The 16790-nt window shown below is 41.8% G+C and overlaps 1 long non-coding RNA gene across 1 annotated transcript; it reads right to left on the reverse strand.

Annotated features, from left to right (window-relative positions):
* Positions 1-1254: 1254 nt before the first annotated feature.
* On the reverse strand, positions 1255-13631 carry LOC103876297. The gene is made up of 3 exons (XR_002516133.2): positions 11246-13631; positions 3593-3769; positions 1255-1519 (listed from the first exon to the last, which is right to left on the reverse strand). It is a non-coding gene; the product is annotated as an uncharacterized LOC103876297 (long non-coding RNA).
* Between the last annotated feature and the right edge of the window lie 3159 nt (positions 13632-16790).

Here is a 16790-nt window from a genome sequence, read left to right on the forward strand (position 1 = left end):
TGGGGACTTCTGATGGTTTAAACAAGCAGAGGGAAAAAATCTGATGAAGATAAAGTGCTGTGTGCCATAGCTCATTATTCTGAGCAGCATTGAGGCTGCCAGTCCATTATACTTGATTCTGTTTTTGCCATCAGCAGCACTCTGGAGATGGCTTATTTGTAAAAGGAGCAGGATCTAGGATATGCATTCATTTGCAAAAGATGCCACCACACACATTCTGCAGCTAATACTGTGTTCATGAACTTTACCTGTGACTAAATACATTTCATATCTTACAGCTGAGCTTCAGTAATTGGTTTTTGCAGCCTCAAACACATCCAACAAGGAAAATACGAGAAGCCAAGATCTCTCCCTGCTTTTTTGAAATGGCTTTTGCTGCAGATGGGGAAGGCTATCTCGGCTCTGAGTTGGCAGTTCCTGAGGTCAGATCTTAGAGAGCTGACACCTGGGAACTCAAAGGCGAGGAGCAGGTGCTTTTGGAAGAGTGAGTGACCCTGAGGGTAGGCAGCTGGGGAGGGGAGAAGCAAATGACAGTAGAAGGGAAGCAGTGGTCAGGGAGAGGGATGACTGGAGTCCCTGCAGACATTAGCCTCACATGAGCAGTTCACAGCAGCTTGGTGTAGTTTGTTTTCCCAGGTCTAATGTAGTCATAGAAGAGCTTAATAAGCCACCAAATCATATAGCACAACCAATTCCAGACCCAACTACCATTGCAGGTTGGAGAATCATGATCATATCATGTGAGGTTTGGCTGTGAACGGAAAATGTGGTCTTATCCAGTAGCTTAATTTATTCAGAGGAAAAGAAGGCTAAATGTGCAGCATGTACTTTGGCCTTGAAAGCACTGAATTATACACTTCAACAGTATGGTTCATTGGATCCCACTATATTAGGAGAATTAGACTAGTTGGTGTACCTCTGATATCTACATGCAAACCTGAGACCAAGATAAGCACCAGGATTCTAAAAAGTATTACAGGGATGGGCAGATTAATCATACTTTTCCCTTTGGGGCTGTTCTAGATACAATTATGATGTAAGGAAATCTGTCTGTAATTCTCCCATCCCTTTCCTTTACCTTTCCCTCCTTTACTTGTCCAGACACTTAAGGTCTGTGGTTTTTTCCCTTCCACCTGGGACTTCCTGTTGTGGGCACCTTGAAGTCCCCATCTTTCCCAAATCCTTTCTTCCCTGAAACTCACTTTTTAAATCATTCTATCTTATATTAATAGATAAGTGCTGATGACAACTTAATTATTTTTGACAACTCCTTTATTATAGTACAATGTCAGATACAGAAACAGGGCCAGGAAGGTGGACAGGAGGGTTATTCCCAGGACATCTTGCATCTTGAATCATGTCATAAAGCGTGTTAGCACCATTATCCACCTCTCAGTCTCTTTTCATTCTTCTGTTTTTCCTTTGTTCACCGTTGGACCTACTCTGGGTCACACACCCCTGTGCTCGGTGCAAAGGCCCAAAGATGGAAGAGGCAGAATCCCTCTCTTAAGCTCACAATCTGGTGGAAGAATGAGTACATAAACAATCAATTGTAATGCAGTTTAACAGATACTAAAATAAACTGTGATCCAAGTGCTGTGAAAGTCCCAAGAAGGGGATTCTGCCTACTGGAAGAGAAAAAGGTGTCATAGAGTTGGTAAAATGTTTAAGTAAGCATTTTTTAAATGCATAGAAAATTACCTGGTGGCAAATGGCATGAACATAGATCCAGCAAATGTAACTCCCAATCTTTCTGGAAGAAAAATATATGGATGGCCTTTGAGCAACTGTGCCAAAGTCTTCCCTATCTATCAAGAAAGCCTGGCTAGACCTAGAATCCCCAGTGGGGAGAGAGCGCAAGACTTTGTTGGCCTCCTTGGAGTGCACAGGTATGATGGCAAATGCTTCCAAGTGTCTGCCCTGGTGACAGATTCTTCTCTATGTGATGTGTATTCAGAAGCCCAGTAGCAACCTGGAACCAGGCGTGCTTTCCACTGCTGTTCTGCAGGTTATGGGGGAAAAAAAGCTTCTGATTTTATTCCAAACCAATAGTCCAGAAATCCAGACTCATCACTTAAGACTTGTATTTAATTTCATTCTGTCTCCAGCACAGGAGGTCCTGATGGATTTGGGCATGTGGCGTAAAGGCATAGAAAGAGAATCAGATTGATTTTGATCTCGTTCTGTTTGTTTGGGTGTCAGGATATGAAAACTATCCCTCCCTTTGCTCACACTCTTGGAAACCACTCTTCTCCAGAACTTTTGTTGCTATATTTGAGATGGTAGAATGCTATGGTTAAGACTTCATGCCTTTGGAGACAGGTGACCTGATTTAAATGTCAACTTTTCCAGTTATTAGACATATGACCTTGGCAAGTGATTTAATATCTCTGTGCCTAAGTTCCTTTATCTATAATAAGGGGATGATATCAGCACTTGTCTTAAATGGTTTTTATGATAGTACCAGTTGTAATTACATGGTGCAATGTATATAAAAGGACTTAAAGATGTACCCAGAATATTACACATTATCTAGACATGTTAGCTATTATTACCCTTCCTATTGCCAGGCACATATTGTCTCCTTCTTACACTTCATTCCAACACTCAGGAAGGAAGGGCTATGGTAAGTGCCAAGGACCATCAAGGATATCCCTGGATATATATAGGGGCCACCCAGGGCAATGACCCCCTTGTTCCCTTCTTGGGACTGGAAGGCAGAACTTCTGATGGGATTATAATGCAGATAGCCTAGAGGGGCAACTGTCTTTCCTCTGCTGCCTACTGAGTGGTGTAATGTGGCCAAGTGTGTCCTCTGTTCCACATACCCTCAGCATTATGCGGTAATTGGGTCCTGGGAAAAGGAAGATGAAGCCTTCCTTTATGCTCATTGGAAAAGGCTAAAGGGATCCTTGATGTTTCTGCATGGCCCAGGCCAACAGGCAGGAATCTGAAAATAAACCACAAAAAGGAACGGTCTGTGTGCAGAGTTGGGGTATGCTCTGGGTTATGGCTCTCAGTAGCTATTGCTGTGTAGGTAACAGAAATTGGAACATTAATGTTTTTAATTCACTCTACTTCTCCCACCCAGCACCTAATTTAGACTCTCATTAATTCTCATAGAATCTAACAGTGGCCTTACAGCTGCCCAGCTCTCCCACTGTTGGCCTCTTTCCCTTCCAGTCCACTGCCTCCATGGCTGTCAGATTGACCTTCCTGAAGAACTGCTCTGATGACTTCACTTTTCTACCAGAAAACTTCCACTGGCCCCCAACTAATTCATTTACCTACTAGGGCCAGCAGGTATAAATGAAGGAAGTGGCTATGCTAAGTGAAACAGACACCCTAGGGATCTGAAAGCCAGGAAACATGTAACTTCTATAAGGAAACATGCTTCTTCCCATTTATCTTGAAAACGAAGACCTTCTGGATCTACAATTGGTTTCCTGCCTTTAATCAAGGCTTGGTACAAGAAGTAACTCACTTTCCTATGTGATAACCAAAGGATTGTATTAGTTAGCATGTTAGTTTGATCGCTGAAACAGAAATCAAAGTACAATGGCTTTCATAAGGTAGTAGAGGATTTATTTACCATTCCTTTGAAGACATATGCTGGTAGCTGGTCCTAGGGGTAGGGAGTGGGGTGGTTAGAGGGTTCTGCTCCATGCAACCAACTGGGGACCCTGGTCTTTTCTATCTTGTCCTCAGTAGTGGTTCTCAAAGTGCGATCCAGGGAGTCCTCAGGAGTTTCTGAGACCCTTTCAAAGGCCTGTAAGGTCAAAATTATTGTTACAAGAATACTGAAACATTTCAGTCCTTTTCATTTTATTCTCCCATGAGTATGCAGTAGAGAATTCCAAAGGTTCTTAAAAATAATGGGAAAACTTGAATCAGCAAGTTTTATTTCAGTATATGTGTATGTATCTCATTCATTTATTTAACCACCATTTATTAAGTACTTCTAGAAGTGCTGTTTACATTCATTCAACAGATATTGATGGCACATAATATCAGGAAAGTCTAGCATGAGCTGCTTGAGGATACAGGGAAGAACAAGAGACATGGCCCCTGCCCTCTGGAAGCTAACAATCTAGTGAAGAAGTCAGATACCCAACTGCTGAGAACACAATCAATTATCTAATTATAATTGTGATAATGTTAAGAAGAGGGATAGAGCTATAAGAGCAAAACGCTGGGGCAGGAAGAGATACTAAGATGATTGGGAGGTCTGATGTTGGATGTACCACTGCAGGAAGCTGCACAACACCGACATTAACACTGTGAGATTCTTTTAAAACCCTCATTCTGGGATGTGATTGCAGCTAGTCCTATTCAGTTGCTGAGACAGAAGACCTGGGCAGACGGAGTAAGGAGCTTTCAATGTCTCTATACCTGGCACGTTATCTTATACAGCTAGGGTGGAACACGCATCCCAGTTTGCTTGGGACATGTTTTTGCTCCCTGTCTCAGTGAAATTATTAATAAAATTTAGCCTCATAACTGTTTCGACTTAATAAGTTATATGGTTATCCTACTTATTGCTTTTACCAGATTGTTAACTAGACAGTGATTTGAGCCAAAATATTATTGTTCCATCTGTAGTGTGATGGGTCCCCCACCAAGTTACTTAAGGATGTATGTCCACTGCCTGAATTCTGAAGGCTGGGCAGTGAGCCAAGGCCAGGGTGCCCAACTGAGGAGCAGGTGTCTGTAAGAACCCAAACATCCCAGTGAGTATCTGAGAACCTATCAAGAAATACAGTCTCATCACTCAAACACAGTAGTCTAAGAGCCAGGAAATCAGTTTAAAAGCAGTTTGGAGTTGGGAGATGGCGCAGAGCTCCAGCGCTGTCCTGCTGCTATCCAGGAGTGCCCTGTACATAAGTCCTGATAGACTCATCTACTCATCAAGCTGGACCTGTCTGAATCATTCTTCAGTCTCTTAGCTCCTTCCCAGTTTACAGGTGGATGTTACAGTCCGAAGTTTTTCTTGTAGCATTGCTTTGAAACAAGGAAGCTGCTGTTCAGTTTTACAAGGTATTATGAGTTGAGTTTTGTCTCCCCACCAAAAACAATGTGGGAGTCTTAACTGTCAGTACCTCAGAATGTGACCTGAAACAGGGTTTTTATAGAAGTAATCGATGTAAAGATGAGGTCATTAGGTGGGTCTAACACAATAAGACGGACGTACTTATAAAAAGGGTAAATTTGGGCTGGATGCAGTGGTTCACACCTGTAATCCCAGCACTTTGGAAGGCCGAGGTGGGCGGATCACTTGAGGTCAGGAGTTTGAGACCAGCCTGGCCAGCATGGTGAAACCCCACCTCTACCAAAAATACAAAAATTAGCTGGGCGTGGTAGTGGGTGCGTGTAATCCCAGCTACTTGGAAACCTGAGGCAGGAGAATCACTTGAATTCGGGAGGCAAATGTTGTAGTGAGCCAAGATCTCGCCACTGCACTTCAGCCTAGGCAACACAGCGAAACTGTGTTTCCAAAAAAAAAAAAAAAAAAAAGGTAAATTTGGACATGGACACATACACAAGGAGAAAACCATGTGAAAATATAGGCAAATAGTGGGATGATGTATCTACAAGCCAAGGAACGCCAAAGATTGCCAGCAAACCAGAAGAAGCCAGGAGAGAGGCATGGAACAAATTCTCCCTCACAGCCCCTGGAAGGAATCAACTCTGCCAACATCTCGATCTTGGACTTTTAGCTTCCAGAACTGGAAGGAAATTAATTTATGTTGTATAAGCCATCCAGTTTGTGGTACTTTCTGGCAGCCCTAGAAAACTAATACAGAAGGGAAAGCAGCTTAAGAAAATTGCCCCCTCAACTAATGAAAATCACTATGTGGCAGAAATGCATTGGTGGAGGCCAGGCACGATGGCCCACGCCTGTAATCCTGGCACTGTGGGAGGCTGAGGCAGGAAGATCATTTGAGGTCAGGAATTTGAGACCAGCCTGGCCAACATGATGAAACCCCATCTCTACAAAACATACAAAATTTAGTGGGACATGGTGGAGGGTGCCTATAATCCCACCTACTTGGGAGGCTGAGGCACAAGAATTGCTGAAACCTGGGAGGTGGAGGCTGCAGTGAGCTGTGATCGCACCACTGCACTCCAGCCTGGGAGACAGAGTGAGTGAGACTCTGGGAAAAAAAAAAAAAGAGAGAGAGAGAGAAGGAAGGAAGGAAGGAAGGAAGGAAGGAAGGAAGGAAGGAAATAAAGAAGGAAAGAAAAAGAAAGGAAAGAAAGAAAGAAAGAAAGAGAAAAAGAAAGAAAGAAAGAAAGAAAGAAAGGAAGGAAGGAAGGAAGGAAGGAAGGAAGGAAGGAAGGAAGGAAGGAAGGAAGGAAGGAAGGAAGGAAGGAAGGAAGAAAGAGAGAAAGAAAGAAAATGCATTGGTATCCCTACTGTCATGGTTGATTTTCTCTGCCAACTTGACCAGGCCGTGGGGTGCCCAGACATTTGGGTGCCCAGACATTTGGTGAAGTGTTATTCTGGACATGTCTGTGAGGTCATTTCTGGGTGAGATTGACACTTGAATCAGTAGATTTAATGAAGCAGATGCCCTCCCTAATGTGGATGGGCCTCATCCAATCAACTGGAACAGAACACAGAGGGAGTAAGAGAGAATTCACTCTCTCTGCTTGACTGCTTTCCAGCTGGGACATCGGTCTTCCTCTACCTTTGGACTCAAATAGAAACATTGGCTTTTCCTGGGTATTCAGTCTATTGGCCTTTAGGCATAAATATACCAGCAGCTCTGCTGACTCCTAGGCCTTCAGACTCAAACTGGAAATACACCATTGCTCTCCTGGATCTCCAGCCTGTCAATGCAGAAATTGAGATGTATGAGCCTCGGTAATTGCAGGAGCTAATTTTATAATGAATCTCTTTATATGTTTCTCTCTCTCTGTCTCTCCTTACCCCCACCCCATTCGTTCTATTTTTCTGGACAACCCTAACTAATGTAACTTTTATGTTAAAAAAAAAAAAAAAGGCTGGGTGCTGTGGCTCATACCCATAATCCCAGCACTTCGGGAGGCTGAGGCGGGCAGATCACGAGGTCAGGAGTTTGAGACCAGCCTGGCCAACATAGTGAGACCCTCCTCCCCCATCTCTACTAGAAATACAAAAATTAGCCGGGTGTGGCGGCAGATGCCTGTAATCCCAGTTACTTGGGAGGCTGAGGCAGGAGAATTGCTTGAACTCAGGAGGCAGAGGTTGCAGTGAGCTGAGATCATGCCGTTGCACTCCAGCCTGGATGACAGAGCAAGACTCAGTCTCAAAAAATATATATTTGTAGCATCTACAAGCGTTAAGAGTTAAGACCAATAGGCTTTGCTGTCAAAAAAGCAGCTGAGGATCACTCCACTACCAGTCATGCATATTTACACTTCTGTGCATTGTTTTGCTTTTTCTGTAGCTTGCAGACTAAGTATAAGTGCAGGTATTAGAAGTCTCTTTAAGAATCCATTTATCTGTGCTCAATTCCCTGTCAGGAATAAAATGACTGACACATGCTAATATACTAACTGCTGTCTCACTATAAACATATTATGCTAAACAAGCATAACAGAACTTCCAAAGTGGGGGAGGGGGGCAGAAACACCTTTTTCTCCACATCAAAATGTGCCTGGTAAAATCTTTCTTTTCTACTTTAGCAAAGTCAGTCTGCATTCATAATACCCCTTAACAAAGTGTTTTTTATTAGGGGATTGAGCCTTGGAAAATCACAAGCCACTATAAAATGTTTACCATGTAGTCAGCTACAAAAAGCAGGTAAAGTGCCCAATGTCATGGGCCCATTCCATGACCTGTCAATATTTGGGACTCTGGAAGATTCACAGCTAACATGATGCATAATTGCTTGTACCCCTAAAGCCTTTACTGGCACCTTAGATGATTTCGCATTTCTAGAAGCCAGCGAGTCACTGGAATAGTATCAGAGGGATAACTGTAGATAAGGCTGACACCCTAGTGAAGGCAAAGAGGAGGCAGTACGGCATGGTAAGGGAGTGTGAGTCTGCGAGTAGTTATTCTAGTTTAAGCCTTAGCTCTGCCAGTAACAAGCTGGGTGTGACGCAGGTAAGGAGCTTCCTTCTCTCTGGGCCCAGCTTTCTTCATATGTGGACAGACATGACTGGGGCACAGGATTTCTTAGATTTGTGACTTCTGTTGGAATGTTCTAACTCTAAGTGAAGCTGTCAGCTATTATAATGTCCATTATTTTCAAGACCCAAGAAATGAAAAAAAAATAAATTTAAGGGCTTAGTTAGCCTGGCTCACACTTGTAGTCCCAGATACTTGTTAGGCTGACGTGGGAGTATAGTTTAAGAACAGGAGTTTGAGACCGGCCTGGGCAATAGAGCAAGACCCCAGCTCAAGAAAACCTTTTTTTAAAAGACCTTGGTTTGAGTCAATAATTGTATTTTTCCATCCCTTCTTTAATTCACAAATATTTGTTGGGTGTCTATTTGTTTGGTTTAGTCTCTATTCAGGTTAGGAAAACTTGATTACTATGTGAACAATCTACATGGTCTCCAAAGTTTGCTCCAACTGTGTTGGTAATTGAGATTGTGGATAGGAAAGCATCTGTCTAGCTTCAGCTACATTTAAGTGGGACTCCAGAGAGACTCCTTGAAGATAAACAGGTTTATGGTGGAGCGTGTACATTTTGCAATGATTTCTTTTTCTGTTGTTTCAGCTAAAACTGAATATCATGACGTTTCATGCTCCTTTTAGGTAAAGGGAGAGTTTCACTGGCTCGTATTCTCTATTTCCTAAGGCTTTTATATTGGTTTCATTCTAAACATCGATAGTTTCTGGTACTCTATTTGCGTGCTATAATAAAAATAATTCTTGCTTACATAGTTTGTAATATAAGCAACTAAAAAAGCAAATACCAACCAAGACATACTTGAAAATATTGTTGCAAGCTAGAATTGCCAGAATAATGTAGAAGTTAGAGAAGTTATTCATTTGGGATTGCAGCAGAGACAATGAGCTTAATGTCATCACTACAGAACAGTATTTCACTAGCATCTGCTTACTTTGGCCATTTGATGGAGTTTATAATTGTACTTTTTATTTGTTGACTTTTCAGAAAAATTAGCATAGTTGGAAAATATAGGCTTTACTTTGGAGTTGTAGACTTTTGTGGCTTTAATTTTGTGCCAACATTTTCACAAAAACTATCGTAGATTAGTTTTTAGGACTTTTGTTAGTAGTAGAAAAAGCATTCTCTGGCAGCTATACAGTGTAAATAGTAGCAAGAGAGGCATATGGAGGAAAGAAATTCTTTAAGAAATCATCAAATGGATCTAGGGCATTTAATGGGTCAAGAAAAATTAAGAGAACACTTTTACTCTTTATTTTTTTTTTTTTTCTTGTTTGTGTGTTTATTGATTTCCTAATTCAACTCCCCTCAGGTGATACCCAATGCCATAAGTACTTATAAGGTTTACCATAAAAGCTATATACTTAATCTTTAAGCCCTTGGCTCTTCTCCAGACACCCTTCCAAATCACAGAGCTCTAGGACTTTTATGTCTCGTCCCTGTTCAATCAAAGAGAAGCATTTTTCTCAGTCATTTTCCCAATTTTTACCCAAATTATTCATTCACATCCCCAAAGGCATTTGGCAACTGAGAAATGTAATGTTCCTTCACATTAACCCATTTTAACAACACTTAAGGAGACAATGTGAAGTCGTGTAATCCCCATATCAGTGCTGCCGACTAATGACAACTCTCTGGGTTCTTGCTTTAGAAGAGAAAACATTTGGTTCGTTTTATGAAGAAAACAAACCAAGACCTTGCCTTCTCTGCATTGCCTTTTATTCTTTGAAATTTGCAGGGACCAACAGCGAGGGTGCTTTGTTCAATGAGAGGAGAAAGATGGCTCTAGGAACGAGCAAAAGAATTTCATTTCTTAATGGGGAAGTTAGACACACCTTCCTGATTATGGACAGTCTACCCTGGGCTAAATGTAAACATGTTTATTTAAAAAGAAATTAAATTTTAAAAAGTTCTTTATACTCTTCCTATATTTGTGGCATATATACTCCAAAACCTGACACCAAGCTCGAATGAGGAAGATTTCTGGTGTAAAATAATCTCTTGAAACCCTCTGTCCACAGAGTCAAGAGACCTCAGTATCCCGCCTTGGTTTTTGTGTGGAGACAATGTAAGAGAGGGAGGGAGGATCTGGGTGTTATCATAGCCACTGGTTTGGGCTCTCACTCTACTACCTCCTCACTTTGGGAATATGGGAAGTTACCCAATGAGCTAATGGGAGCTATTGTGAGGATTAAGTGCAAAATCTTGCTTGAACAGTGCCTGGCAAGGAGTGAGCATTCAGTAAATGGTAGCTATTGTTATTTATTGTAGAAGACTTTACATCCAGAAGAGTTTTTAGGGGGATTTTCAGCATTTCCATAAAGATATCCCTCCATTTGGCTCAGAGGGATGTGATGCCCTCAGAGTCCTGTGTTTTCTCATTCCATTATCTCTCCCTCATTTGCTCAAAAATCTCATACTACAAAGAACCATTTGGTTTCCAGGAAAGATGGAAAGGAAATGATTTCATTAAGCTTCTCTAGCTCTGCAGAGTGTGAATAACTATAATGACCACAAACTTTTGAGCCTGAGCTCTTTAATACACCACCGCTTATGCCAACCCCAGGGCCCCTCACCATCATCCCAAAGTTGTTTGGTTCAGGTCAGTGATTGTGCTTGAGGTCTCTGGACATTACACAATGATATGTTGACTCTGAAAACAGCTTGACCATCAACAATCTAACAATCATAAAATAGCCATAAAATGGTGTTTGTGTGGGCTGTAATATTGGTATTATTCATGGCGGCCAAATAAATTGTGGAAGTGCTACAGTATTGGGCAGTGACATCTGGAGAGCTAATCAGCTGGACCAGCCTGTAGAGAGTGGCATGAGAAACTGAATCATTCTCTCTAGATGAATCAAATCGAGTAAGCATTTCAGTCTCCTGGCAAGAGACACATGGAGCAATCCAGGAAATCAAATGCCCATTCCCATTGCCATTTACTCCTTTAAATAAGTTCCTGCTGGGCACATTTTGGGACACAGACTTACATATACTAGGCCAACAAATGTTATTGATTTAAGGGAGGTGGTTATTGATCTAAACAAGCTTTTCTTGGAGGGGTTTTTAAAAGATCATCTCAGCAACTGAAGATTAATATGTAAACATGCTTTTACCATTCCCATCTCTCCAGGCTGCACCCTATTCTGCTGCCTTAGGCCTTTCCACTCTGGCTTCCACCCAGGATTTCCATGGTGCCTGAAGTGGTCTGTGTTCCAAAATATCCTACATCCCTCGGACATTCTCATTCTCATCAGGAAGCTGGTCTCTATTAGAGAGTGGAAGGCAGTGATTACCTTAAATGGATTCACAATAATGAATTAGTAACTAACAGTCTTTAGCACCAGTACCACAGTATTTGTATTTTAAAAGATAACATCCATTAAGTCAAATAAACCCGTAATTGGTGAAATTTGAGGCTGCATGAAAAGGAGTGTATTAGTCCGTCTTTATGGTGCTGATAAAGACATACCCGAGACTGGGAAGCAAAAGAGATTTAATTGGACTTACAGTTCCACATGGCTGGGGAGGCCTCAGAATCATGGCAGGAGGTGAAGGGCCCTTCTTACCTGGCAGCAGCAAGAGAAAATGAGGAGGACGCAAAAGTGGAACCCCCTGATAAACTCATCAGATCTCATGAGACTTGTCACTATCACAAGAATAGCATGGGAAAGACCAGCCCCCATGATTCAATTACCTCCCTCTGGGTCCCTCCCACAACATATAGAAATTCTGGGAGCTACAATTCGAGATTTGGGTGGGGACACAGTCGAACTGTCACTGTTGTTTCACAGCTTCTTCTGTGTCTTTACTTAAGAAATCATTCATTTATTCATCAGTAAGTATTTACTCAGAGCCTATAATATCCTCGTTACTGTTCTGAGAGCTTGAATACCTCAGTTAACAAAACAAAGGTCTCTAACCCTGGGGAGCAGCATGAGACAATACATACCAGACATAATCTAAGTAAATTTTATAGACTTTTAGACAGCGGCAAGCACTTTGGCAAAAGAAAAAGAAGCAGAGTAAGGGAGATCGAGAGTACTGGGTAGGTGGGTTGAAGGTTAGAATTTTAAATATAGAATGCAGGGAGGCCACATTGAAGAAATAATATGTGTGCAGCGTCTTGAAGAAGGAGAGGTAACTAGCTAAGGAGATCTGGAAGAAGCCTGTCTCTGAAGAAACCATGAAAGCAGTGCTTCGTGTGTTAGAGAAACAGCAAGGAGGCCAGCACAGCTCGAGTGCAGAAGCACAGAGGAGGAGTGAGGCTGTGGCAGTGATGGGGAGCCAGAGCACTTCAGGATCCTCAGCTCTCCACCCCACTTCCAGCACAGCGAAGGGGTCTTTGGCAGAAAACAAGGAGAGAAAGGGGACACAGGCTTACACTTAAATGCAGTAGTTTTTTAGAGGCTACAGATGGATTGTGTTTTCTCAAAGTCAACACAAGGTACGATGCTCCATATTCAAATAAGAAAAGGAAGTTGAAAAATAGTTGAAAACCTACACTCCCATTGTCATGTGTTTTGAGCTAGGTGGCCAACGTATTTGAAGAAAACGTCATCTTGGAGAGGGCTTGGCTCTCCTTCTTCAACCTGGATGGACCTGGGTCAGAGGGCTCCTTGGAGGCTGAATGAATACAGAACCTCGGCCACAAACGTCTTCAGCACAGGACTGTAGAAAAAGTTCCCCGGCTTAGTCACTGTGGAAAAAAATAATCATTTTTCTGCAGCTAAGGACTTTAAGGTGATTTGATAAAACTTTAAGTTTATGCATCCAATATCTGCTTGTATACTCAGGTGTTTTTTCCAGAGCAGGTGTCTCTGGGATAACATTTTGGGGATTATCATACATTCAACATATTCTCTCTATGATTAAAAGCTTCAGAAACATGACCTCTGGCTCCACTCAGAAAGCTGTCTGATCTCATATTTGCATGATCTTTCTCCTTTAACAGAAAGGGAATTTCTTTCTGTGCAGAGCATAAGAAATACAACGCTGAGGGTTAGAAGCATGAGTTCCCAGGAAGACTGCCAGGAGATTAGACCGGATGATCTCTGAAATCCTGTGATCTTTTCAAAAATATGTTTAATGACTCTAAATTTGAGGGAATTAGTATAAATCAGCCATGACAATAATTAATTCAACAATTATTACATAACTGTAAGCTAAGTGGTAAGTGTATGGTTGTGGATAAAATAAACACGAGGTTCTTGTGTTTTCACAAGGGCCAACCTCAAATGGTCAAGGTTGTCTGGATTGCTGTAATGAAAAATATTCAGTCTCAATGAGGATTAGAACTGTGATTGATTAGCCATGTCTGCCATGAGCAAATGCAGTCTCCTTGAACAAATGAAGCACAATGGTAACACTCTTCTTGAAAGGCAACACTGAACTGCTTTCTGAAACTCAGAGGACCCTACCTGTATTACCTGTATTAGTCAGGGTTCTCTTAGAGGGACAGAACTAATAGGAGATATACATATATATAATATATATGTGTATATACATAATATATAATACATATATTATATATATTTTATATATATATATATATTCAGCTCCTATTCAAGATAGGATGCTGGGCATGGTGGCAGCGCCTGTTGTCCCAGCTACTGGGGAGGCTGAGGCAGGAGAATGACATGAACCTGGGAGGCGGAGCTTACAGTGAGCCAAGATCACACCACTGCACTCCAGCCTGGGCGACAGAGCAAGACTCCATCTCAAAAAATAAAAATAAAAATTACATATATATATATGTATGTATGTGTATATATACATATATATAATGGGTAGTTTATTAAGTATTAACTTACATATTCACAAGGTCCCACAATAGGCTGTCTGCAAGCTGAGGAGCAAGGAGAGCCAGTCTGAGTTCCCAAACTGAAGAACTTGGAATCCTATGTTCGAGGGCAGGAAGCATCCAGCGTGGGAGAAAGATGTAGGCTGGGAGGCTAGGCCCGTCTCCCTCTTTCACGTTTTTCTGCCTGTTTTATATTAGCTGGCAGCTGATTAGATTGATCCACCAGATTGAGGGTGGGTCTGCCTTCTCCAGCCCACTGACTCAAATATTAATCTCTTTTGGCAACACCCTCACAGACACACCCAGGATCATTACTTTGTATCCTTCAATCCAACCAAGTTGACACTCAGTATTAACCATCATACCACCCAATACAGTCTAGCATTATATCATTGTTTAACAGTAAGTCTCCCAGCCTGGGCAACATGGTGAAACCCCATCTCTACAAAAAATACAAAAAAAAATTAGCTGGGCATGGTGGCTCGCACCTGTAGTCCCAGATGCTCTTGAGGCTGAGGTGGGAGGATTGCTTGAGCCCTGGAGTTTAAGGCTGCAGTGAGTTGTAATTGTGCCACTGCACTCCAACCTAGGAAACAGAGCGAGCCCCTGTCTCAAAAATAAATAAAGAAATAAAAATAAGTCTCCTCTCTTTCTGATAGAAGGCAAAGGGGTACGTAAAACAAGACAGGAAGGATTTAGACTAAGAGGTAATCCCCTTATGGTAGTGAGCATTATCCAGGTAATACTTAAAGAAGTTTAACCTTGTTCTTCTATACTATTCTGGCACCAAAAAGTTCAAGGAACTGATCCCTAAGATAGGTCTAGTGAAGGACAAATCAACTCTTTTTCTCTTTTAACCCACAGTAAAATATCATTCCATGTTTCGGAGCTCCTGGCTGATCTTTTCAGCAATCTGCTGCTTAAAGGCTACTTATCTGTCAATCACTGTTAACTTCATTTTGCACAGCTGACTGGTGCTATCACAGCGTTCTTTTTATTAATGCATTTAATAGTTGTGGCTTTGAAAGGCTGCCAGCACAGAGGAACAGCTGCAAATATTACTACCCAGCCAGACTGTCCTTTTCTTGATCTGCCTGCAACTACCATTTGCAATTTTTATAGTCTGGATTCTCTGCTGGTCTGACTGCAATCATTGGTTTTTAACAATGTATTTCTCTCAGTAGATTTTTCCTTTTTTACCAGTTGTATTTGTTGGATTTTCCAACAAATGTTAAATAAAGGTCTATACCAGATTGTTTACCATTTCAAGCTTCATATGAAATAATTCCTATAAGAAGCTTACACTGTATTGGTGGATTGAAAGGCAATCAAATAGCACAATAAAAAAGGGAAAATGGAGATTTAACTGGGAGACAATTTGGTGTGGTGGGAAGACACATGTGAGTTCAAATTCCAGGACTGCCATTTACTGGCTGTGTGACCATGGATAAGTTACTTAAATTCTGTGAGTCTCATTTCCTTTAGCTGCGAATTGGACACAGGAATACCTGCTTTGCATAATTTAATAACAACAAAATGCATATGAAAAGCAACTGGAATATGGTAGGCACTCTGTGGTTACTATTTTTAGTAATGATAACTATCTTTTAATAGTTTTAATTAATCATTAACAATTCACAAAGGAAAATGCTACCAACACTAGAAATATGCAATTTCCAAGATTTGGATTTTGACTTCAATCCTCGGAATCAACAAGGACAACATGGCTGCTTTTATCCACATGTTCAGGGTAAGTGGTGTAAACCAAAAATAAAATTTTAAGTCCCCCAACTGACTGAACCAGCCATCTCTTGGCCAAGGGGATCCCAGAGTAACCTTGAAAACTGAATTCTTGGCCATAATGGTGTCAGAGGTGTTCAAACCAGAGAGACTCTATCTTGAATAGGAGTTGAATAAAATAAGGTTGAGATCACTGGGCTGAATTCCCAGGAGGTCAGACATTCTTAGTCACAGGATGGGAGAGGAGGTGGGTAAGATAAAGGTCACAAAAACCCTGCTGACTGGCCGGGCGCAGTGGCTCACGCCTGTAATCCTAGCACTTTGGGAGGCCGAGGCAGGTGGATCATGAGGTCAGGACATTGAGACCATCCTGGCTAACATGGTGAAATCCCGTCTCTACACTAAAAATACAAAAAAATTAGCCGGGCATGGTGGCAGGCGCCTGTAGTCCCAGCTACTCGGGAGGCTGAGGCAGGAGAATGGCGTGAACCTGGGAGGCAAAGCTTGCAGTGAGCCGAGATCACGCCACTGCACTCCAGCTTGGGCGACACAGCGAGACTCCATCTCAAAAAAAAAAAAAAAAAAACCCTGCTAACAAAACATGATGCAGTATAGAAGCAGGCCAAAAACCACCAAACCCAACATGGCAACAAAAGTGACCTCTGCTCATCCTCACTGCTCAATATATGCTAATTACAATAAATTAGCATGCTAAAAAGACACACCCACCAGAGCCATGACAATTTACAAATGCCAAGGCAAGGCCAAGAAGTTACCCTATATGTTCTACAAGTGGGAGGAATCCACAATTCCAGGAATTGCCTGCCCCTGTCCTGGAAAACTCATAAATAATCTACCCTTTGTTTACCATATAATCAAGAAATAACTATGAGTATACTCAGTTGAACAGCCCATACCACTGCTCTGCCTATGGAGTAGCCATTCTTTTATTCCTTTACTTTCTTAATAAACTTGCTTTCACTTTACTTTATGGACTTGCCCCAAATTCTTTCTTGCATGAGGTACAAGAGCCCTCTCTTGGGATCTAGATTGGACTCCTTTCCAGTAACAACAGAATGGGGGGAGTAAGTCACATCTTGTTGAACCCCATCCCTTGC

Source organism: Papio anubis, chromosome 10 (genome assembly GCF_008728515.1).
Source record: "Papio anubis isolate 15944 chromosome 10, Panubis1.0, whole genome shotgun sequence".
NCBI classification, from domain to species: Eukaryota; Metazoa; Chordata; class Mammalia; order Primates; family Cercopithecidae; genus Papio; species Papio anubis.